The following is a 25437-nucleotide window of genomic DNA, read 5'->3' as shown; positions in this document are numbered from 1 at the left end:
CATTGTGCAGGGTGCTCTGACAGCCTTTGTGTCCTTCTCCATGCTGGCTTAGGAGCTGCTTCTTTCTCAGGAACAGAGGAGCCAACAGAGGTGAGACACATACTCTGAGTTCATGAAAGCCATCAAAAATCTGCCCCTAAGAAGATGACTGATATGGGGAAGGCAGGAGGAGCGTGGCCAGGAGAGATGTGAGATTTGAGGGAGGAAAGAGGAGCTTGGACAGCAGAAGCTAATGATTTTGGAGAGGTAAGAATATTCAGGTAATGTTGATCCGACCATAAAGCTGACTTAAAGCAGTCATGTGAGGCCCTGACCCTATTTTAACCTGTTACGTTAATACCTAAATCTAAACGCCACTCCACACCCTGACAGGAATCCACTGCTCTAACTTTTGACCACAATATCCCTTGAAGCCAAAATTAGTCCATAACCCCTTTCCATTACCTTTACTCTCTTGCTCACCCTGATCTCTGCCGTTAACCCTAACATTAAAATGCTCTGTTTAACCCTAGTCTTCTTGCAGACCTAAAGAAAACCCTTAACCAACGAGCTTCCCCTTACCCTAACCACAGACCTGACACCACAAACAGAACACCAAACCCTCCCGCTAAACATCTGCTTAATCTCTCACCCAGAAAGGTTTGCCGTAGTCCCTAACGCCATACATGAACAACTATTATCCAAAGCCTGTCTTCCTGTGCATTAACCTTCTCACCTTTAACCCTTTTCCTAACCCTTAACTTTAGGTTCTTCTTCCCCTTGGGCAGGCCAGGAACTGTGAGATTGCTGTGCAGTCACATGGCATTCAAAGGTCAACGTGAAGGGCCATGGATCTAAGCAGCTTGTAGGTCACAAGGAGGAGATGGGAGGAAATACTCTGATGAGCTCAGCTCTACCCCAGGATCTCATTCCCCAGCAGGAGGAAAGTGACTGTGGAAGGGACTGTGAGGTCACATCTCTCTCTGCAGTTGATAGGGCAGCAGCAGGAACGTGTCACGGAAAGGGACTGTGAGGTCACTTCTGTCTGAAGTAGCTGACAGGTCACACTTCTACCTAGGATCTGTACTTTTCAGCTGACATCTGCCAGTGGCCCTGCTAGGCCAGCAGAAGGCACGTGGTTAGCATGCTGACTGTGGGATCCCCTCTGCCTACATGCCCAGGAGGACCCAGACAGAAAGAAGGCCTGAATATGGGTTGTACTGTCCCTTCTGCTCAATTACATGACTGGACAGCAGCAGGTGGCACAAGGCTTGGTTGTGTCTACACAAGAAGCTGCAAGGCCAGCAGCAGGCCCATGGTTTGGAAGATGCTGGTGAGATGACTTCTGTCTGGTTGGCTGACAGGCCACTAGAAGGCCAGTGGGTTGGGATGCCTACTTTAGGAGTGGTTTCCACCCTGATGGAGCTTTCTTTGGTAGTAGGAAAGAGCAGGAGAGAAAAAAACTGCTGCAAAGTGCACATTGGAAGGTTGACACTGGCCATGAAGAGGAAGAAATGTCCCTCAAAGGGTTGTGCTGTGATGCTAGAGGTCACCCAAAGAGTGTCTGTGATCAGAACATGGCTTTGTGTTTCAGGGAACAGCTGGTGAGAGTTGACGACACATTGGTGAAACCACAGAAATGCCGGCATGAAAACATGGTGGTGAACAGAGATGGGTGTCTGCAGCCTTCAAGGAAATAAGGCAAAGTGTGGGGCAGCATAGGGAAGTCTGGAGGGGACAAAGAGGTGGGTGCCGGCAAGAAGAGAAGGCCCCAACAGCCCTGACATTTTTGTCCCCTTGGATAGAGCTTCTGAGGAGATGAGATATAGTCATTGCAAGGGGGCCTCATTATTTTCTTGAGACCCTGTGCAGAGGCAGGGAGGTGTCATGCCATTGTTCTCATGGCATCACACTGCCCACCACATCCCACAGACCGCCAGGAAGAGCCCTGAGCCAGACATGGGGGTGCAGGATCTTCCCTCCCAGTGGCTGGAGTCAGGACCTGGCCCTTTTACTTCACCACAACAAACCCAGAGTTTTCTCAGCACAGTGCCTGTCTGTAATCATGGCCTCCAATTATCTGCCCTAACAAGTCCCTGAGGAGAATCTCTTGGCTACAGCCCTCAGTGGGGCCCATTAATACTCCAAGTCACTTCAACTTTTCCTTCTGACTTTACTTTCTCAAGCAATTGCATCATTCTCCTCTCAGTACCTGAGGTTTACAGACTGAGCACGAAAATTCACCATGGAATTCATTAAAATGCAGAAACACTTAAGGAAACATGTCTTCCATAGTTTTATTCAAGTCTTCAAGACTTGGACAGCTAATTGGAGAGCTTTCATGGTGTAGTTAAGGAGGAAGATTTCAAAAAGCACCTAATAAAAATCTTTTCTCATTTTAAAGCGTGGATTTTGTTGCATTTCAGTTTTGAGCATCTTTCTTCAATTGATATTAATCCAGGGCTTCTCCTATGGAGATGTCCATAGGGAGGAAAAGCAGACTCTTGAGGTCTGACAGTGCATGGACAACCTTGCTCCTCACCACCCCAACCCTGACATTTCTCTCATTGGCCACATGGCACTTGCATCACTTTTCCTTACACCAGACTTCTGCACTGAAGTCTGCAGCTGGATGTTACAGCCCCTTTGCACCAGCTCCCACCTGCTTTCCTTAGAGATCTGGCTGCACACAGGCACAGAAGGGGTTTTCCTTATTTTAAAACAAACAACAGGAAAACATGCAGCAATTTTCCAAACAGCAAACAAGGTCCTCATCTTGAATGTCTCCAGTGAGGTTTACCTTCCCAAAAGGATGACTGTAAATTTAGTATTTTATACTGATTGATAGGAAATTATAAGTATTAAGATAAGTATTATTCCGTATGATCCTAATTCAAGGAGAAATGATGAGGAGCTTGCTACAGAAACAATTAGGCAGACTGCTAAATGATGGGCAAGCTTGAACTCAATGAAGCTCAAAGCAGCAACTGTGTCAGTGAGAGCGGTCTGAATGATCAGAGTAAGGGGAGGGCAACGCAGGAGAACCATGGGAAGTGCATAGGTCCAGACAGGCAGCTGGAAAGAGGACATTCAACAGGGATTGTTTATTCAAGATGAGTGGAAGTACCTGGAAGATGAGGGAGTACCCCCTGGTAGACAAAGCGATGACAATACAAGTACAGGTGACCATCAGTATTTCTTCTCCTGTGATGAATATAGATCCTGAAAATTCACCTGAAGAAGGATGTAGATCACTGGTGAAGAACTGTCTTTTTGTGCCATCACCAATGCGGATTACAAAAACACTTCCACACATAACAGTAATACGACCCACCCCATCTTTGTCATCCTGTGGGGCAGGGGAGATGGAGCTGACAGTCAAGGGACACATTTGGGTGTGGAAGTTGGGGCCCAGCAGAGACAAGGAGTCAAGGCAGTGGGGTGGGGGAGGCCAGGAGAAGCAGCCCAAGGGGTGGTGCTGCTTGTGAGCACACATTTGTGCCAGCAGCCTGAGTGGGCAGCAGCAGTCCGGAGGCGAGGGGAGGCCAGGAAGCACATGCCAAGAGCACTCCTGCCAGCAGAGACAAGGCTGGGGCTGAGGGCAAGGGGAGAGGCAGGCCCAGGGCAGGGGGCTGCAAAGGCGCTGCTGAGCTCCCTGCCCCTGCAGCAGCCCCACTGGGCCTCAGCAGATGTGCTGGCCTGCATGCACTGGGAGGTCCTGGCGTGCATCAGAGAGCAGCAAGGAGGGTGCTAGAGAGGGCTGGGGTGAGGTGGGTGGCAGAGCCCCATGCAGGGGCTGGCTGGGGGTCCCCTCTGCTGCAGCCACAGAGCATGGCAGGAGGAGGGCAGGCAGGGCTCGTGGCCACGGGGCAGAGCCTGGCCCTGGACACTCCATGACCGCCTTGCAGGTCCTGGCAGGCTGCGGTGAGGGGACGAATGCCCTGGGCCCCCTTCCTGCTCTGCCCAGGCCAGCAAGGGCCCAGAGCGGCCTCCTCTCCCCTGCCCCTGCAGCTCTGGGCTCCCTTCCCCAGCCCTGGCTCTGCAGCACCAAGCCCTGCTGGGAGCCCTCCCCTGCATGCTCCCACCGCTCCCTGACGCTGCTGGTGCCCTCTGCCAGGCACTGCCCAGCCCAGCCCAACCCCTGCCCACCTCTCCCCACCTCCCGGACCTCTCCCCAACACAGCCCAGCCCAGCCCAGCAGCCCAGGCTGGGCTGGCCCCAGGGCAGTGCCCACCGCAGGCTGCTGCAGGGCTCTGGGCACGGCCACCACAGTCCCATCCCCTCTCAAGGCACCCCAGCTGCTGGGACAAGGGAGGCTCTGGGCCTCCCCAGAAGCCCCCAGACTGGGGCTAGCCATACCACAGGAAATGGAGGTCAGTGAAGCTGCAGACTGCCCCACCGAGTAGTGAGAGGCAGCCCCAAAGGCCACCTTCTTCTAATGTGGCAGCTGGGCTCTTGGCCCTGAGCCCCTCCTCCATGCTGGAGTTGCTCCCCCTGCTGCAGAGGAGATGGGAAGAGACAGGCCCTGAGACCAGTGAATCTCTCATGGCTTCTTTATTGACTTTCTCTGCACAGGAAGATTGGTTCTTAAAGTAGCACAGACGACTGGGTCAAAACAAAAATCAACAGGTAGGAGGATAAGAAGAAACTTCTTTAAATAAAAATAATACTATCACATGTTTGAAAAAGTAATAATAAAGACAATTTCAAAATATTTTCCTAACATTTTGTGAGAAACCCTGTTACTACTGTTAACATGTTGGGCATATTACCAATGCTGAAGAAGCATGTATGCAAATAGTTTCCTTACTGCATTCTTCAGTTCCTGGTTCCTCATGCTATAGATGAGGGGGTTCACTGCTGGAGGCACCACCGAGTACAGAAATGACACCAGGAGGTCCATGGATGGGGAGGAGATAGAGGGTGGCTTCAGGTAGGCAAAGAAGCCAGTGCTCACAAAGAGGGAGACCACAACCAGGTGAGGGAGGCACATGGAAAAGGCTTTGTGCCGGCCCTGCTCAGAGGGCATCCTCAGCATGGCCTTGAAGATTTGCACATAAGACACCACAATGAAAACAAAACAACCAAATGTTAAAGAAAGACTAAAGACAAGTAGTCCAACTTCCCTGAGGTAGGCATGTGAACAAGTGAGCTTGAGGATCTGGGGGATTTCACAGAAGAACTGGTCCACTGCATTGCCTTGGCAGAGGGGCAGGGAAAATGTATTGGCCGTGTGCAGGACAGCATTGAGAAAGCCACTGCCCCAGGCAGCTGCTGCCATCTGGGCACAAACTGCTGCCCAGGAGGCTCCCGTAGTGCAGGGGTTTGCAGATGGCAACGTAGCGGTCGTAGGCCATGACAGTGAGGAGGGAATACTCTGCTCCAAGCAAGAAGAATAAAAAGAAGACCTGGGCAGCACATCCCGAATAGGAGATGGCCCTGTTGTCCCAGAGGGAATTGGCCATGGCTTTGGGGACAGTGGTTATTTAGTGCCCAGGTCGAGGAGGGTGAGATTGAGGAGGAAGAAGTACATGGGGGTGTGGAGGCGGTGGTCACAGGCTACGGCTGTGAGGATGAGGCCGTTGCCCAGGAGGGCAGCCAGGTAGATGCCCAGGAAGAGCCCGAAGTGCAGGAGCTGCAGCTCGCGCGTGTCTGCGAATGGCAGGAGGAGGAACTCGCTCACTGAGCTGATGTTGGGCATGGGGTCCTTCCCAAGGAGGAAAAAACATTAATAAAGTCAACATACCTGGGAAAAAAAAAAAAAAAAAAAAAAAAAAAAAAAAAAGCTTTAATAAACAAGAAGACATACCTGAGAAAAACTTTTCCATTTCTCATATAACTCCCCTGAAAAAAATTTTCCCCTTTCAGGCAGATTTTTAGCAGGTTGCTTTCATGTGCTCTGCTTGATGCTGCCTGAGGGTGTCCCTGGGAGCAGGGATTCTGCTGTGGGCAATGCAGGAATCAGTCTTGCCCCACAGCCAGAGGTAAAGAGGAACATAGGGTAATCTCAGATTCAATCACCTGATAATAAAGAACTTTTCCATATTGTTACTCATAATTCACCCAACTGCACGGCAGGGCTGTGAGGATTTATTTTTTTGTTTTCTATCTAGCTGCCCACCCCATCCTGAGGACTTTTTCTAAGGCATAAATCCTGGGCATTTCAAGTGAATCCTTGTGGATCCTCAGACACAAGGGGATGGAGCCTTCAATGCAGCATCCCTCAGAGAGAACAGGCAAAGCTGGTCTCATTTGACCTGTGCTGGCAACACTTTGTGGTGCAGGACAATTGCACTCAGAGGTTCATAGAGGCACAGATTCATAGAATATCCTGACATGGAAAGGACCCACAAGGATAACCAAATCCCACCCCTGAATCGGTACATGAACACCCAAAAACTGGTCCATATGCCTGAGGGGGTTGTCCAAATGTTTGTTGAATTCTGGCAGCCTCAGTGCTGTGACCACTTCCCTGTGGTGCCTGTTCCAGTGCCTACAAAACCATGACAATGGTGGGAGTAAAGGAATCCAGGTTCAAAGGGCACATCTCCAGACCCCTCACCCTGTCCCTGTACCCCCCTACCATTCAAGCACACCGAGGGCTCACTCCATCTGCATCTGAAAGCCCCATCCCCTGCCAGCCTGGAAACAAGAACAGCAGCAGCACGGCCAGGTGGAGAAGCCAGGAGGAATGCCAGTGTGCTGCTGCCACAGGAGGCAAGGCCAAGGTGGGACAGACACTCAGCAGACCCTCCTCTGCTGCAGCTCTGCCTGCAGAGGAGGCAGCTCCTGCTGGGGACACCAGGGGCTTGAGGGCAGAGGCTCTGCTGGTGGGAGAGGAGATCAAGGGGTGTCCCAGGGAAGGTGCCTGCCCTGCAGGGGATGGCAGGGAGGTGCCTGAGCCCTCCCTTGCACAGCATTTCTGGGAGTAGCTCCCTCTCACCACCTGCCCATGTCCCTGCTGGGAGCTGGTTCTGTGTCCTCATTTCTCCTCTCTGTCCATACTCACAGACCCCATCCCTGCCTCCCCTCCACTGCAGGAATCTGAAAGCTACAGAATGCAGCCATACCCTTCAAGTAGCCCCTGCCTTGGTGTTCCTTTTGAACAAATCAGATCATAAATTCCATTCTCTGAAGCATCTTCCACTCTGTGCTGGAGTAACAGAGAGAACTATCCAGAAGATGATATCAGGCATCAGATATGCCAGCTGTAGAAGACCTCGTTGGGAACTGCATGTGCATTGCCCTCATGCCAGAGACTCACGGTGCCAACAGCCTGTAGATCTGTCCTGCCACAAGCTGCCCTTTGTTGTTGCGCTCCTCACTGCCTCCAAGCCCTCTCTCCTTCTCTCCTCTCCCTGTGGTACCTGCAGTCAGAGCCCCCAGCCCTGCTGCGCTGTGCGGAGGAGCTGCTCCTGGGCAGAGCTGTCTCTCTGCAGCGCTGCCCGCTTGCCAGGAGCTCCCCTTGGGCCCAGGAGCCCAGCCCAGCTCAGCAGCACAGCACCTCACCATAACATCACTCGTTGGGCTCCCTCGAGGTGTCCCCAAGGCCTCAGGGCTGACAGCTCCTGAATGCAGCAGGGTCTCTCCTGGGGTGTGGTGTTTGAAGCAGACTGAAGTCATCACCGACTGCTCCTCGCTGAACACGGGAGAGACGCATTTTAGAAGTGTGATTTGTGCTGTTAGAGTCTGGTTGTCAAGCACGTTGTGCTTTAACCTGGCAGGCAGCTCAGCACCACACAGCTCACCCTCACCCCACAAAAGCTCACGTGTTGAGATAAGGACAGTTTGATAGGACAGAAAAAGAAGAGAGAATAATGATGATAATAATAATAATATGTACAAAGCAAGGATGCACAACGCAATTGCTCACCACCGTGCTGAACGTTGCCCAGCCCGTGCCTTTACAGTGGCCCCCTTGACCATGGCCAGCCTGCATCATGATCCAGTGTGCCGGTCTCTTATTTCTTTTTCAGTGCAAAATCGTATTTCAGAAGGATTTGGTACATGTTCTTCCCTTTCTCAAGAACAGCCTCTGCTTTCTAACCCCACATAATGATGCCATCAATGTACTGCTGGTGTTCAGGAGTTTCCCCCAGTTCCAGGGTGGTCTGAATCAGTCCATGGCAAATGGTAGGGCTGTGTTTCCACCCCTGAGGCAGTTGATTCCAGGTGGACTGGACTTCCCTCCAGATTAAAGCAAACTGTGGCCTGCATGCTGCTGGCAAAGGAATGGAGAAAAATGCTTTAGGGATATCAATTGTGGCATAGCAGTAGGCTGCCTTTGACTCCAGTTTGTATCGATGGGGGAGGGGGAGATCATCAGGGATGCAGGGCATAAGGTACGGGATGACATGCCATCCCACTCACGCCAGCTGAACACCAGAGCCAGCAAAGGATGCCCAGAGCCTAGAGAGGGAACAGAGCTTAACAGGAGAGCTACCGTAGGCCCACATGGACGAGTTAAAGTTGCCCCATCCAGAAAGGCAGACACATTGGGAGCCCAACTCAAACATCTCTATGTAAATGCACGCAGCATGGGGAATAACCAAGGGGAACTGGAGGTGTGTGTGCGGTTGCAGGGTTATGACCTCGTTGCAATGACTGAGACATGGTGGGACATCTCCCATGACCAGAATGTGGCCATGGACGGCTTTGTGATTTTAGTGAGGACAGGCCAGGAAGGCGAGGTGGTGGAGTTGCTCTTTATGTCAGTGAGCAACTGGAATCTATGCAGCTCTGCTTAGGGGGGGATGAAGTGCAAGTCGAGAGCCTATGGGTGAGGATCAAAGGGCAGGCCAACAGGGGTGACAGTGTGGTGGGTGTTTACTACAGGCCACCGGATCAGGAAGAGGAAGTGGATGAGGCCTTCTGCAGGCAGCTACAAGTTACCTCATGTTCTCAGGCCCTGCTTCTTATGGGGGACTGGGTTAGAGGGGATTGAGTTAGAGGTTATTTAGGCAAGGTAGACACCCAGAAATCTATGGGTCCCAATGGGATGCACCTGAGAGTGTTGAGGGAACTGGCAGGCATTATTGCTAAGCCACTCTCTATCATCTTCAAAATATCTTGGAGAACAGGAGAGGTGCCTGAGAACTGGAAGAAAGCCAACATTACTCCAGTCTTCAAGGAGGGCAAGAAGGAAGACCCAGGCAACTACAGGCCAGTCATCCTCACCTCCACCCCTGGAAAGGTGATGGAGCAGCTCATCCTTGAGGCCATCTCTAAGCACATGGAGGAAAAGGAGGTGATCAGAAGCAGTCACCATGGATTCATCAAGGGGAAGTTGTATTTAACCCACCTGGTAGCCTTCTACGATGAGATGACTAAATGGATGGATGGATGGATGGATGGATGGATGGATGGATGGATGAGGGGTGGTGGATGTTGTCTACCTTTACTTCAGCAGGGCTTTTGACACTGCCTCCCATAACATCCTCCTAGGCAAGCTCCAGAATTGTGGGATCCATGAGTGCACAGTGGGGTGGATCAAGAACTGGCTGGATGGCAGAGCTCTGTGTTGTGCTCAACGGTGTTGAGTCTAGTTGGAGGTCTGTGGTTCGTGGTGTCTCCCAGGGGTCAGTACTGGGTCCAGTGCCATTCGACTTATTCATCAGTGATCTAGATGAAGGGACAGAGTGCACCCTAAGCAAGTTTGTGGGTAATACATAACTTGTCAAGGTGCCTGACACATCAGAGGCCTGTGCGGCCACTCAGAAAGACCTGGACAGGCTGGAGAGTTGGGCAGAGAGGAACCTCATGAGGTTCAAGAAGGGCAAGTGCAGGGTCGTGCACCTGGGGAGGAACAACCCCGGGCACCAGTACAGGTTGGGGGCTTACCTGCTGGAGTGCAGCTCTGCAGAGGGGGACCTGGGAGTCGTGGTGGAAAAGTTAGCCATGAGCCAGCAATGTGCCCTTGTGGCCAAGAAGGCCAATGAGATCCTAGCCTGCATCAGGACTGTGGACAGCAGTTCGAAAGAGGTGATCCTCCCCTTCTGCTCAGCCCTGGTGAGGCCACACGTGGAGTACTGTGTCCAGTTCTGGGCTCCCCAGTACAAGAGGGACATAGAACTTCTAGAGAGGGTCCAGTGTAGAGCCACAAAGATGATTAAGGTATTGGAGCATCTGTCCTGTGAGGAAAGACTAAGCAAGCTGGGTCTGTTTAGCCTAGAGAAGAGGAGACTGAGAGGGGAAATTATCAGCCTTTATAAATACTTGAGGGGACAGTGTAAAGTGGATGGAGCCAAACTCTTCTCAGTGGTGGTGAGTGATAGGACACAGGGGTAATGGGTATAAATCGAATGACAGAAGACTTCATTGTCATATGAGGAAGAACTTCTTTACAGTCTGGGTGACAGAGCACTGGAACAGACTGCCCAGAGAGGCTGTGGAGTCTCCTTCTTTGGAGATATTCAAAATCCACCTGGATGTGATCCTGTGTAACATGCTCTAGGTGAGCCTGCATGAGTAGGGGGGTTGGACTAGATGATCTCTGGAGGGCCCTTCCAACCACAACAATTCTGTGATTCTGCAAAATAAATAAAAAGATGTTGTGTTGTTGTTCTTCTCGGTGTGTAAGAAGTCTTCATTTTCAGAATTTTGTAGCTTCTCTAGAAGATTTATTAGTTTTTTCACTGGTCTGGGACATGTCCCAGCAAGATAAGAAAGTTCCCTCTATGCAAATATAAATTTATATAGATATTTCCAAAAATGCATGTCCTCCCAATAACATAAATGGAGGTATTATATCCCCCAAACATATTTATCTTGGCATATTTCACATCTACATTTCGTATCTAAACGGAACTGGGAGCAATAAAGTTTTGAGAGGTTGGATAGGTCCTGCCTTTACTTCTTTGCCATTGGGCTACAGCTGCTAGCAGTTTCCTCATATCATCTCTGTTTCTGACCGAGAGAAATCTGACACCACAAATGTCACTCAAATGTCACTCTGGCACCTCCAATGTCACCAGGGGTCTGCATCTAAACTTCTCCCTCCACCTGCCTTCCACCTCCATTAAATGTGCTGGGAGCTGAGACACGCAGCAGACATGCAGATGTCTTGTTTGTGCCCACCTGAACAAAGGCAGGAGGAATCCCAGCTCCTGTGGGCTTGTGTGAGGCATGGGAGAGGCAGCTAAGACCCCTTCTAGCATCTGGACTGCAATCAAAGAATGAGATGCCTTGGTTGACTCAGATGAAAAACTCCCCTCATCAGACGGAAGGCAGATCCCTCCCTGTCCTTGCCTGGGTGTTCTGCCTAAAACCAGGACATGGAAAGGTGATTCTTGGACCTCATACTTTTTCTGATATGAGGAACGACAGTGCTGGAAATGAGTTTTCTTCCCCAGTGGAGGGAAGGAACATCAGTGATTGCTTCAGCCTGTTTCAAAGTTGATTCCCCTGGAGGCCCAGGGACTTGTCAAGAGCTCCCTGTGCTGCAGAGCTGGGCCAGGCTCCTGGGCCCAAGGGGAGCTCCTGGCAAGCGGGCAGTGCTGCAGAGAGACAGCTCTGCCCACGAGCAGCTCCTCTGCACAGCGCAGCAGGGCTGGGGACACTGCCTGCAGGGGACAAGGGCGGCTGAGAGAAGGGAGGGAGATGTTAAAGGCAGTGTGGAGGGGGGCTGCTGAGAGCTCACTGCAGGAGAAATCTTCCCAGCCCTGAACAGGGTAAGTCTCTGGCTGCAGGGCAAGGCACCTGTTGTTCCTGGTGCCATCTCCAGATTTGCTGGCAAATCCTGCAGCCTATGGGGATTTTTCAGAAGAACCCTCAGAGTTTCTTGGTATAAGAGGGGACTGAAAACCTCTGGAGCAGGGATAACATGCCAAAACTGTCAGAGGGAGAGAACATGATTGTTCCTTCTCGCGAGGCTGGCTGTAGGCTGTGCAGCTGGGGTGCAGGTAGGGGTGGCCAGGGCTGTGGTGCAGAGCAGGGTCCCTGCTGTGCCCCAGGGGCTGTGTGCCGGGGCAGGGCCTCTGCCATCTGCCAGGCTCAGCACTCAGCCTGCCCAGGGAGATGCCCAGGGAGATATGGGGAGAAGCTGCAGGTGGAAGGAGCCCCCCGTCAGGGCAGGGCAGGACAGGGTCCTGCTGGTGCCCAGATGCTACTGCCTGGGGCAGGATGCTCAGAGCTCCACAGCACCCCCAGGGCATCTTTGTGGGAGATTCTTGAAAGGCAAGAACAACACCTCCTGTACCTGAAGGGAAGACACTCTCTGAGGTCTCTGCTTAAATCTTCCTGCTTTTCGAGGGCAGTCAGGATGATAATGGTGTTGTCAGGTTTGTAGAAGGGACTGAAACTCACAGGGCATTACACTGAAAGAGACCTGTAGGTCTTTGAGGAACCTCACAATTTCGCTCCACACTCTTTAGCGTACAGACAGCACCAACACCACCTTCATTGTTTCTTGTGGGATTGTTGGAACTTTTTCTCAGCACCTTTAAATAGGGAGATGCCTCTGGCCAGTGGACGCCTGAGATCCATCCCTAGTGCTCTTTACCATATACTGTCCGGCTGTATTGAGTCCTGCTGAGCCTACAGAGAGTCTGCATGGTCTCTGTGGCACCCTTAGAGAGAAACCCAGAGCTCCAGGCAGGAGCAAGTCTTCATCAGATGAAGGTGCAGCGAGGATGCAGTCATGGTGAGGAGATTTCAGTGAAATATGGTTTAGGTTTTGCTCAGAAAAGTCTCTCTAATTTGTCACTGTCTATCCCCCCATGGACAGGCAATCATGCCCTGAGGCAGCAAATGTTCAACAGCAGCTTCCCCACCGAGTTCCTCCTCCTGCCATTCACAGACACGCGCGAGCTGCAGCTCCTGCACTTCGGGCTCTTCCTGGGCATCTACCTGGCTGCCCTCCTGGGCAACGGCCTCATCCTCACAGCCATAGCCTGCGACCACCGCCTCCACACCCCCATGTACTTCTTCCTCCTCAACCTCGCCCTCATCGACATCGGCTGCATCTCCATCACACTCCCCAAAGCCATGGCCAATTCCCTCTGGGACACCAAGACCATCTCCTCATCGGGATGTGCTGCCCAGGTCTTTATGTTTGCTGTCTTTATTCCAGCAGAGTTTTATTTTCTCACCATCATGGCCTATGACCGCTACATTGCCATCTGCAAACCCCTGCACTACGGGACAATAATGACCAGCAGAACTTGTGTCAACATGGCAGCAGCTGCCTGGGGTAGTGGGTTTCTCCGTGCTGTGCTGCACACTGCCATTACATTTTCCCTTCCATTCTGCCAAGGCAATGCCCTGGACCAGTTCTTCTGTGAAATTCCCCAGATCCTCAAGCTCTCCTGCTCAGACGCCTACCTCAGAGAAGCTGGGATTATTGTTTTTACTGCATCTTCACTTTTAGTGTGTTTTCTTTTCATTCTGTACTCCTACATGCAGATCTTCAGGGCTGTGCTGAGGATTGCCTCAGAGCAGGGACGGCACAAAGCCTTTTCCACATGCCTCCCTCACCTTGCCATAGTCTCCCTGTACATCAGCACTGGCACATTTGCCTACTTGAGACCCCCATCCATGTCCTCCTCATCCCTGAATATTTTACTAGCAGTTCTGTACTCGGTGTTGACTCCAGCAGTGAACCCCCTCATCTACAGCATGAGGAATCAGGTGCTGAAGGATGCAGTGTGGAAAGTGATGTCTGCGTGTTTTTCAGAAGCAATATAGTTACTGTCCTCTGCATATCACTGATAATGCAACTCATTACAGACCGAGATATTTTCATTATGTTTTCCTTCCATCTTTACTTTTAATTCTTTTACTGATGGTAAGGTAGTCCAGAGAGAAATGTGATCATTATTTGCATTCCACAGACAAAGCAGAGCTCTGCAACACCAGGAAATGGGAAAAGCACTGGGAAAATTATTAGTTATTCAATCAGTGAAATTTCATAGACTGGATCGAGTGAATCACCCCAAAACTTCTCCTGACATTGGAAATGAGTTGGACTAGATGATCCTTGTGGGTCCCTTCCAGCTCAGGCTATTCCATGAGTCTCTGACTCTGAAGAAGGCCGGCTATCTGTGTGCACCCTCCATGGCCAAAGAACCACTTGTGTGGGAGGCAGTCAGTGGCAGTGCCCCCCATCAGCTGGCTCTGCCTTCCCAGCCTGACCAGCACGGCCCTGCAGAGTGCCCCCACAGCCGCGCTAACCACAGCCCCCTCACTCTGTAGAGCAGCACCGCCAGCTCAGGGGCTGTGGGCAGCATGGGCAGAGGCTGCAGGAATAGCTGCTCAGGCCAGACCAGACTGGCCTGGGGAGAGGCTGTGTGGGACATGGGGTGTCCCGGGAGCAGAGCAGGGCGCTGTGTGTGTGCAGTGGTGCTGCCTGAGGAGCCCCAGGGCCAGCAGTGTGGTGCTGTGCTGTGCTGGGGCACAGGGCCAGCCTACAGGGGTGCAGAATGCCTGTGGGAGGGGAATTCCCTGCAAATTGCAGCAGCAGGGACACTGCCACTGCCCTCCACTCCATTTGCTGCTTTGGGGCCTGCCCAGCCTGGGCTGCACTGCTGGGCTGGGCTGGGGAAAGGAGAGGGAAGTATGGAGAGCTGGGGAGGGGCTGAGCTGGGCTGGTCTCCTGGGAGAGACAGGGAGGACCAGCAGAACAGGGGCTGGGCTGGGCCCTTCTTCTCTGGATGCCCTGGCAGATGCTGCCCCAGGGCAATGGCCCTAGATCAACCCCTTGCAACCACTGTTTGCAGCACTAGGCTCTCACCCCAGCTCACACAAGGGGTTTCTTTCCCTAGGTACGGACACTAAATTACTAAATCAGGAGTCCATCTTTACCTTGTCCATATGAGAGTGACCATAGTATTGGTGCAGTGAGATGAACCTGAGGAAGTCCAAGTGCCATAAACTATTCCCTAAGGTTGCCATCATGTCGGGTGGAATAGAGTTTCAAGGTCACTTCTTTTTGGCACTATGGTCCTTTGGGGAACCAGATGAATAAAGCAATACTAGTGTTCATTATGCTAACTTCTTCTCCGCAGAGTTCTCAAAGTTTTCCTAAAATATTTGCATAGTTCTTTTCCACACATTTCCTTCAGTGTGACCTGGAGTTTCTAAAGTCTTCATGGGGAAACGTGAGTCAGGATGTGTGGGAGGTCTTCTGATGCCTGAGCTGGTTGGCAGGCAGAGTACTTGAGGGATTGTGCAGGGCATCCCCTGCACCCACTGCTCCTGGGGCAGGGCTGGGAAGAGGCCTCCTGAGCACAACAGCTCCTTGTGGCCCTGTGGATGCTGGCTGTGAGGTCACTTCTGTCCCAGCACCTGGCTGTCCAACAGCAGGGAGGCAGAGCCTCTGAGGTCATAAAGGCCATCAGAAAGCTGCCCCCAACACGGTGACACATTTGGGGAGGCCAAGGGAAAGCTGGGAGAATAAAGCTGGGAATTCTGGGGCAGAGAAGAGGGACTTGGCTAACAGAAAGGAAAGATTTTGAAGAGGTAAGAGGGGTTCATGTAAGGCTGCTGCTTCTTCAACACTCACTGGGAAAACATTCATGTTAGACCACTGGTAATGTTTCTAAACAGGAACCTTTAAACCTGGTGTTACCCTAAATGCTATTCCTCACCTTGGAAGGAATCCATTGCTCTAATCCCTAAATTCAAATCCTACCTTGATGTCAAATCCCAGACACATTACCTGTTACCATTAGTCTTAACCTATTGCTCTCGGTAATCCCTAGTCCTTAATCCGTAGCATTAATTTGTCAGTTTTAACACTAACCCTCATTCAGTAACAAAGCACATAATAAAACCCTAACCAAAAATCTAGCCCATACCCTAAACTCTGACTGGGTATTAAAAGCAGAACACCAAAGCCTCTCTCTAAGACTCTGCCCAATCCCAAAACATGGAAGGAAGATCCAATCCCTAGAATTTAACCTGAATACCTAATTCTCAAATCCCTCATTCCTACACACTTACCACAAAACGGAAGCGGTTTGTCTGCGTGATTCTGGGCAGTGCTTGAGATGTCCTGCAGCAATGACTTGGTCTTGGAGGAGGCAGGTGGGGTGACATGGATCTGGTCAGGCCATAGGGCTCAAGGAGGAGATGGGTGGGGATTCTCTGCTGAGGTCAGCTGTTCCTCAGGATCTCAGAAGGCAGCAGGAGGCCCATGGCTGTGCAGGTGAGTGTCAGGGCACTTCTGCCTGAGGGTTTGATAGGCCACCTCCAGGCACATGGCCGGTCTATGAGGGTGGCATTTTAGCTGTCATAAGGAACTGAGGAGCCACTGGCACGCTGCAAGTGTAAGTCTTTATTTCAACATCATAGCTACTCTAGTACCTATCAGAGGTTGCACAACGCTCTCTCCTGCCCATCAGAGAAGCTGAAAGGCCATCAGGAGATGCATGGCCTTGTAGGACGACAACGACTTTGCTTTTGTTTTGTGGGTGTTGGGCGTCAAGGAGGACACCTTGTAGGTGCGTTCTTATAAGGTGTCGCCTGTGCCTTAGAAAGTTTGAATCAAGCAGGAAGCAGTTGGCTTTGGTGGGGACTGCGAGGTCACTTCTGCCTCTGGAGCTGAGAGACCAGCAGCAGGAGCATGGCTGGGCAAGGCACTGGGAGGTCCCATTCTGTGAAGTATCTGCCAGGTCAACCCTTGCCTCCTGGCTGGCAGGTGGCCTTTTAGGCTCACATCTGCCAGCGTCTCTCACAGGCCAGCAGAAGGCAGCTGGCTGGCATGGTGCTTGTGTGATGCCCTCTGCCCAAGTACCTGAAAGGCCCATGCAGAAGCTGCCTTGGATGTGGGTTTTCAAGTCTCTTGTGCCTGAGTACATGACTGGAGAGCAACAGGCATGTGGCTTGGTTGTGTCTTTCTGAAGAGCTGAAAGGCCAGCAGGAAGGCCACATGGCTTGGAAGATTAAGGTGAGGTTCCTTCTGTATAGTCAGATAACAGGAAACAAGAAGGATGATTTAGCATGCCTTTTCTGAAGGGTAGTTTGAAAGATGATGGAGCTTTTCTTGGTCGTCGGACACAGCATGTGAGAGAAAAACTAGGGAGGTAGAGATATCAATGAAGCTATGGAAACGCCAAGGTTGGACCACTGTAGGAAAGCAAGATGGGTGTTTGTATCCTGAAGGGAAATGGGAACAGGTGTGGGACATCATAGGACAGCCAGTGGTAGAGATGGACAACGGTACTGGCAAGGCGAGAGTTAGCCAAGAAAACAACGGTCTTGTGCCCTTGGCTATGGCAAGTCTCTCTGCCACCAGGGCCTGGGAGGAGACATGTTGTCCTCTTAGCAGTTGGGGTTCGTCTCCTTTTTGCACTTCCTGACAGAGGCCAGGAGGTTTCATACCACTGTATTTCACTTGGCACTGCATACCACACATCCCACCGACCAAGGAAGAGTCTGGAGCCTCACATGAGGGGCAGGGCCTCTCTGCCCAGAGCTGCAAGCAAGACTTGGTCTTTTTGCTTGATGAAACAAAGCCAGCATTTTCTCAGCCTCAGAGACACCTGCACAGGGCCTTGGCCTACCTGTAATCATGGCCTCCAATTACCTGCCCTAAGGAGTTCATGGGGCTTTGTCAGTAATGGCCCTCAGCAGGACCAATCAGTGCTTTGAAGGACTTTGGGTTTGGCTTCTGACTTTGGCTTTCTGAGAGATTTCATCAGTCTCCTCTCAGGAGCTGAAGTTGATAAAGTTGTCAGCAACTACACCTTGGGGCTTATTAAGACACAGCAAGCCCTAAGAGTCTCTTAAGGAGGTCTGGACAGGTAGGAGAAGTTTGACACTGTACAGACAACCTTGCTCCTCACCTCTCCAGCTCTCACCATTTCTATCATTGATCCCCTAGGACTTGCATCACTTCTCCTGACATCGGACTTCTCCACTGAAGTCTGCAGTTGCACCTTGTAGCTCCTTTGTCCCAACTCCCTCCTGCTTTCCTTAGAGAACAGGCTGCACACAAGTGGAGAATAATGATTCTTAATTGCAAGCAAACTAAAAGTATGAGAAAGCTTAATAATCAATAAAACACACTGCTCAGTTGTGTGCTAGCTCTAGGTTGTATGTAATGAGGCTCACCTCCCACAGGGTCATGAAAGACTGTAAAAACATAGTTCAGGAGTTGCCTAAAGACAGCGTTAGAATACATAAAGGAAGTAAAAGCTATGAACTCCTTGAGGCTTAAAGCAGCAACTAGATCATAGTGTGATAGTCATAGAATCTTAGAATCAAAGAATGATACAATCTAGGAACGGTTTAGGCTTGAAAAGGACTATAGGATCATCTAGTACAATGCCCCAGCTATGGTCAGGGGCATCTCTCAATACATAAGGCTGCTGAAAGGCCATTCCATCGCAACTTTGAACACTTCCAGAGATGGGGCATCCACAACTTCTCTGGGAAACCTCTTCCAGTGCTGCACTACTCTCATCCTAAGATCTTTCTTCCTTATATCTAACCTATATCTACGCCCTTTCAGTTCAAAATCATGACCCCTTGTTCTGTCACTACAGACCCTGATAAATAAAATAGAATAAAATAAATAAAATAAAATAATAAAATAAAATTAATAATAATAAATAAAATAAAAGTTTTTCTTTCTCTTGAGCTCCTTTGAAATACTGAAAAGAATCAATAATGTCTCTGGAGCCTTCTCTTCTCCATGTTGAACAACTGCAACACCCTCAGACTTTCTTTGTAGGAGAGTTATTTCTTCCCTCTTATCATAGCCCTGTACTGTAGCCCCTCTAACTGGTCTATACCTTTCTTGCACTGGGGGCCCCAGAATTGGATGCAGCAAGGCAGGTGGGGTCTCATGAGAGCAGAATGGAGGGGGAATCACCCCTCTGAGGCTTCCTTGCAAAGAATCTGGTTTGCTCAATGCCAGCTGGCTAAATCCTTCCTCAACACAGAGCAGAGAAGAACTGAAACACAGGGCTGCTTTAGCTCACTGGAGATAACAATTTTAAGGGCTGTCTGCTTCTCAACTTTTAGCAAACATAAAACACAAAGATCATTGCTGGATGAACACTTGGACAGATGAAGATATTTCTCTGGAGGTTTATGGAGAGACAAAATTTTTCTGAGGCCTCTAGCTCATCAGCTGAGATTTCTCCACATGAGACAGCCAAGTGGGAGACATGAAGTAGAAAGGAACTTCTCTCCATCTCCACCATGGACATGGCCCCCGTGTAACATGTACAACCAAGGTTCCAAAGTACTGAGATGATGCAGCTGATGCACTGGGGGTTCCTTAGCAAAGGAATAATGTGGGAAGAGTGGAGTCCAGCTGGAGGAGAGATAGCATGTGGATAAGAAACTGTGAATAAAAATAGATGGGATAACCTGGACATTGGTTTCTGAGGCCATTTCTGATATTTCTGGGTATCTGAAACCTCTGCATGGATCAGAAGAGCATGGCATAAGCCTTCTAGGTGACTGTCGCCCATTGCAGTGGCTGCAGGAGGTAGATAAGGCATGGACTGGGACTGCTGCTGTGCACTGCCTTGCACGGTGCTGACAAAGTGTCCTCCTCTTCCTTGATCACCACCAGGATGAGGAATTCATATATCAGCCTTGGACATGGATCCTGTGCACTTACATTTCAGTGTGGGGCTCCCAAGATAGACTGGGATGCATATCTCTTGTCCTTAGCAGCACCAGCACAAACAACTGTGTCCACTGGGCTGTCCTCTCCTGCCTTTCCAGCTAGGGCAGAGGCAGAAGAAATGCTTCTCCTGCAGTGGGAGTCCAACAGTGCTGGGAGGAGTCATGGACACTTGCTGCCCTTGGCTACCAGAAGAAGCCCCTGTACACCTCCCATGCTGGGAAGAGGAATCGTGTCTGGAAGGACATGTGGATTTCTCTGCTCCCTTCAGCCTCCAACAAAACAGGTCCCTCTGTCTCAGAAGAGCTGAGGCTTTCTACATCCCAGCTCCAGCTGTGCTCCTCTGGCTGCATCTCAAGTCTTCTTCTCTCCTTGCCTTACATCTTCTTGGACTGAGACAGGGACACCCACTGCCTTGCTCCAGACCTCTCATCCCAGGAGGATCAGGCTGTCTACCTCAGCCCTCCTTTCCCATTAGAAAGATTTTACCCAGTATATGGATCTGGCTGGACCCAGTTAATTAGGAGTTCATTTGGATGGAGTTCATTTACTCTGAGCTAGCCAGTGGTATGCTGGACCTCGTTCTCAGCAACAAGGTGGTGGGGAATGTGAAGCTCAAGGACAGCCTGGGCCGCAGTGACCATGAACTGGTGGGGTGCAGGATGCTTAGGGCAGCAAGGACGGGACACAGTAAGCTCCCAGCCCTGGATATCAGGAGAACAGGTTTTGTCCTCTTCAGGCATCTGCTTTGTAGGGTACCATGGGACAAAGCCCTAGAGGGAACAGGAGTCCAGGAAATGTTGCTGTTCTTCAAGAGTCACCTCCTCCAAGCTCAGGAGCATTGCATCCCAGCAAAGAGGAAGTCAAGCAAAAAGGCCAGGAGGCCACATGGCTGAACAAAGAGATGCTGGCCAAGCTCATACACAACAAGGAAGCCTACAGAAGGTGGAAGCAAGGACAGGTAAACTGAGAGGAATACACAGACATTGTCTGAGCAGCCAGGGATCAAGTCGGGAAAGCTAAGAGCCTGGTAAAATAGAATCTGGACAGGAAGGTCACGGGCAACAAGAAGGGCTTCTCTAAGTATGACAGTGATAAAAGGAAGATGAGGGAAAATGTGGACCCTCTCCTGAAGGAAACAGGAGACCTGTTTAGCCGGGATATGGAGAAAGCTGAGGTACTCGATGATTTCTTTGCCTCAGTCTTCACTGGCAAGAGCTCTAGCCGCACTGCCCAAGTCCCAGAAGGCAAAGGCTCACACCATTTCTCTCACTGATCCCCTAGGACTTGCATCACTTCTCCTCACATCAGACTTCACTCAAGTCTGCAGTTGCACCTTGTAGTTCCCTTGTCCCACCTCTCCCTCCTGCTTTCCTTAGAGAACAGGTTGCACACAGGTACAGAAGGATGATTCTTAATTGCAAGGAAACTAAAATAAAGTATGATAAAGCTTAATAATCAATAAGGCACACTCTCTTAAGTGTTTGCTAGTTCCATGCTGTACCCAATGAAGCTCATCTCCCACAAGTTATAACCTTTCTTTTTCTTTTTCTTTTTCTTTTTCTTTTTCTTTTTCTTTTTCTTTTTCTTTTTCTTTTTCTTTTTCTTTTTCTTTTTCTTTTTCTTTTTCTTTTTCTTTTTCTTTTTCTTTTTCTTTTTCTTTTTCTTTTTCTTTTTCTTTTTCTTTTTCTTTTTCTTTTTCTTTTTCTTTTTCTTTTTCTTTTTCTTTTTCTTTTTCTTTTTCCCTAGTCTGTAGACATGAAAGATTATGCAAAACTAAGGTTTAAGAGTTTCCTAGACATACTTCTAGTCTACATATGGAAACAGAAGCTTTGGAATCCCTGAAGCTCCAAGTAATGACTAGATCATGGAATAACAGAATCAAAGAATGAAAGGGTCATGAAAAGATTTGGGCTGGAACAGGACTCTAAGATCATCTAATCCAATCCCTCTGTCATGTGCAGGGGCGTCTGTCACTACATCAGGTTGTTCAAAGCCCCTTCCAACCTGACTTTGAACACTTCCAGTGATGGGGAATCCACAGATTCTCCGGGAAAGCTGTTCTAATGTCTCATTACTCTCACTGTAAAAATATCTCCTTATATCCAATCTAAATCAGCCCTTTTATTTCAAAAGCATGACATCTCTTGTCACTACAGACCCTCATAAGGCTCTGGGGTGACCTTATTGCAACCTTTCCATACTTGAAGGGGACTTCTAAAAAAAGATGGGGAGCAACTTTTTGCTCAATCAGAAAATGACAGGATGAGGTGGGAATGGTTTCAAACTAAAAGGAGATTTAGATTAGAGGTTAGGAGTAAATTCTTCACTCAGAGGGTGGTGAGGCACTGGAACAGTTTGCCCAGAGAGGTTGTGGATGCCCCAGCCCTGGAGGTGTTCAAGACCAGGTGAGATGAGACCCTGAGCAACCCGATGTAGTGGGTAGCGTCCCTGCCTATGGCAGGGGTCTTGGAACTAGATGATCTTTGAGGTCCCTTCCAAAACAAGCCATTCTATGATTCTATGATTCTGTTTTTCTATGATTCTGTGATTCTGTGATTCTCTGAAAAGGCAGCAATAAGCTGTCCCTGGTGCCTTCTCTTTGCAGGTTAAACAACCCCAACTCTCTCTGGTTTTCTTTGCATGGGAAATATATCAGCACTCTGATCATTTTCATGGCCTCTGGAGCCACCCTAAAAACTCTTTGTCTTTTTTTTGCATTGGGGATCCCAGAGCTGGATGCAGTACTGCTGGTGGGGACTCACTAGGACAGAGACAAGGAAAGGAATCACCTCCCTTGACCTGCTGCGCTTTCTTGTTGCAGCCCAGGATACAGCTGGCTTTCTGGGCTGCAAGTGCACACTGCCAGCTGATAGCCAGATCTTCATCTTTTCGAGTACACCAGTACAAGTCCCTCTCAACAGGCAGTCTCACAATCTATTCATCCCCAAATTTATATGGAGAGTGGGGCTTTCCATTACCTAGGTGCAGCACCTTGCACTTGGCCTTGCTGAATATCAGGAGTTTCTCATGAGCAAAGTTGTCAAGTGTGTCTAGATCCCTGTGGATGGCATTCCTTCCCACTTGCATGTCAGTTGTACCACTCAGCCTGGTGTCAACTGAAAACGTGCTGAGGGTGTACTCATGCAGATGACAGTCTGTGAATAAAAATAGATGGAATATCTTAGACATTGGTTTCTGGGGCCATTTCTGATGCCTTTGGGTATCTGAAAACTCTTCATGGATCAGAAAAGCATGACATAGGCATTTAGAGTGACTACCCCCCATTGGCAGTAGTTGCAGGAGGTAGAAAAGACATGGACTGGGACAGCTGCTGTGCACTTCTTTGCTGGGTGCTTACAAAAAGAGCGCTCCTCTTCCTTGACCAGAATGAGGAGTTCATGTATCAGGCTTGGACGTGAACCCCATGCACCTACAGTTCATTGTGAGGCTCCTGAGAGAGACTGGGATGCATATCTCTTGTCCTTAGGAGCAGCAGCAGCACAAAAAACTATGCCCATTGGGTCTCCCCATCCTGCATTTCCAATCAGAGCAGAGGTAGCTTTTAAACTAAAAGAGGGTAGTTTTAGACTGGATATTCAGAAGAAATTGTTTTCTCTGAGGGTAGTGAGGCACTGGAACAGGTTGACCAGAGGAGCTGTGGGTGCCCCATCCCTAGAAGTGTTCAAGGCCAGGCTTAACGGGGCTTTGAGCAGCCTGGTCTGGTGGAAGGTGCCCCTGCCTATGGCAGGGCAGTTGGAACTTTATGATCTTTTAGGTGCATTTGAAACCAAATCTTTTTTGTTTTTGTGATCTTTTGATTAATGTGACTGACCAGACTTGTTTCCCATCACTGCCTCCCATTCTTACTTACCCTCATTGCAGGGGAAATGGTCACAGAATCACAGAATCATCTAGGTTGGAAGACACTTCCAAGATCATCTAGTCCAACCTCTGCCCTAACACTAACAAGTCCTACACTAAACCATATCACTAAGGGCTACATCTAAACGTCTTTTAAAGACCTCCAGGGATGGTGACTCAACCACATCCCTGGGCAGCCCATTCCAGTGCCTAACAACCCTTTCAGTAAAGAAGTTCTTCCTAATATCCAACCTAAACCTCCCCTGGCGCAACTTTAGCCCATTCCCCCTCGTCCTGTCACCAGGCACGTGGGAGAATAGACCAACCCCCACCTCTCTACAGCCTCCTTTAAGGTACCTGTAGAGAGCGATAAGGTCGCCCCTGAGCCTCCTCTTCTCCAGGCTAAACAACCCCAGCCGCTCCTCATAAGACTTGTTCTCCAGACCCCTCACCAGCTTCGTTGTCCTTCTCTGGACTCTCTTGAGCACCTCCATGTCCTTCTTGTAGCGAGGGGCCCAAAACTGAACACAGTACTCGAGGGGCGGCCTCACCAGAGCCGAGTACAGGGGGACAATCACCTCCCTAGACCTGCTGGCCACACTGCTTCTTATGCAAGCCAGGACGCTGTTGGCCTTCTTGGCCACCTGAGCACACTGCTGGCTCATATTCAGCTGCCTATCAACCAGTATTCCCAGGTCCTTCTCTGCCAGGCAGCTTTCCAACCACTCGTCTCCCAGCCTGTAGCGCTGCTTGGGGTTGTTACGCCCCAGATGCAGGATCCGGCACTTGGCCTTGTTGAACTTCATACAGTTGGCCTCAGCCCATCGGTCCAGCCTATGCAGATCCTCCTGCAGAGCCTTCCTTCCCTCGAGCAGATCGACACATGCACCTAACTTGGTGTCATCTGCAAACTTACTGAGGGTGCACTCGATCCCCTCATCCAGGTCATCGATAAAGATATTAAAGAGGACCGGCCCCAGCAGTGAGCCCTGGGGGACTCCACTAGTAACCGGCCTCCAACTGGATTTGGCTCCATTTACCACAACTCTTTGGGCCCAGCCATCCAGCCAGTTTTTAACCCAGCAAAGCGTACGCCAGTCCAAGCCCCGAGCAGCCAGTTTCTTGAGGAGAATGTTGTGGGAAACGGTGTCAAAAGCCTTACCTTGACCAGATCCCCTCAGTGCTTAGCTGTCTGTCAGTTCTAAACCACAACATACTGCTCTTGGTGAATGGGCTTGAGCTTTTGCTAAAACAATTACAGCCAATGGATTAATCTCAACAAATTTTCCAGATGAAGCCAGTGCAGAGATTCCCCTTTGCCAGTCCTTTGCACAGAGCAAGGCGGGGCATTTGGAGTCTAAGATCAGCCCAAACCCCATGCTGTAATGACCATGCAAATATGGTTGTACTACCCACTTCTGAGCTTCCCATTTTACTGCCCAAGTGCACCCATTCTGCACTGGGACAGGTCCTGAGGGGACAATACAGCTGTCCTGGTTCCAGTTAGGGCAGAGTTAATTTTTCCTCATAGTAGCCGGTAGGGTGCTATGTTTTGGATTAGGATGAGAAGAGCGCTGATAACATGCTGATGTTTTAATTGTTGCAGAGCCGTGTTTACACCAGGCCAAGGACTTTTCAGCTTCTCGCTCTGTCCTGCCAGCGAGCAGGCTGGGGGTGCAGCAGGAGCTGGGAGGGGACACACCCAGGACAGCTGACCCAAACTGGCCAAAGGGGTATTCCATACCATCTGACGTCATGCTAAACAGTATATAGGGGTGGCTGGCCGGGGTGGGGGGGCCAGCTGCTCGGGGATAGGCTGGGCATCGGTCAACGGTTGGTGAGCAATTGCATTGTGCATCACTTGTTTTCTTACACATTATTATTATTAATACTATTATCATTATCACTATTATTATTATTATTGTTATTATTATATTCCTGTCTTAATAAACTGTCTTTATCTCAACTCACGGGCTTCACTTGCCCGTTTCTCTCCCCCATCCCAGAGAGGGAGG

At 50.0% G+C, this 25437-nt stretch overlaps 1 pseudogene across 1 annotated transcript; it reads right to left on the bottom strand.

Moving 5' to 3' along the window:
• Positions 1 to 4620: 4620 nt before the first annotated feature.
• Positions 4621 to 5731, bottom strand: LOC310887870 (olfactory receptor 14A16-like; annotated as a pseudogene). The gene has a single exon. The product of its transcript is annotated as an olfactory receptor 14A16-like (transcript).
• Between the last annotated feature and the right edge of the window lie 19706 nt (positions 5732 to 25437).

This window comes from Anser anser (genome assembly GCF_964211835.1).
Source record: "Anser anser genome assembly, chromosome: 29".
In the NCBI taxonomy this organism is placed as follows: Eukaryota; Metazoa; Chordata; class Aves; order Anseriformes; family Anatidae; genus Anser; species Anser anser.
Note: the sequence above shows the minus strand (reverse complement) of the source record. Positions and strands in the feature narration are given on the sequence as shown.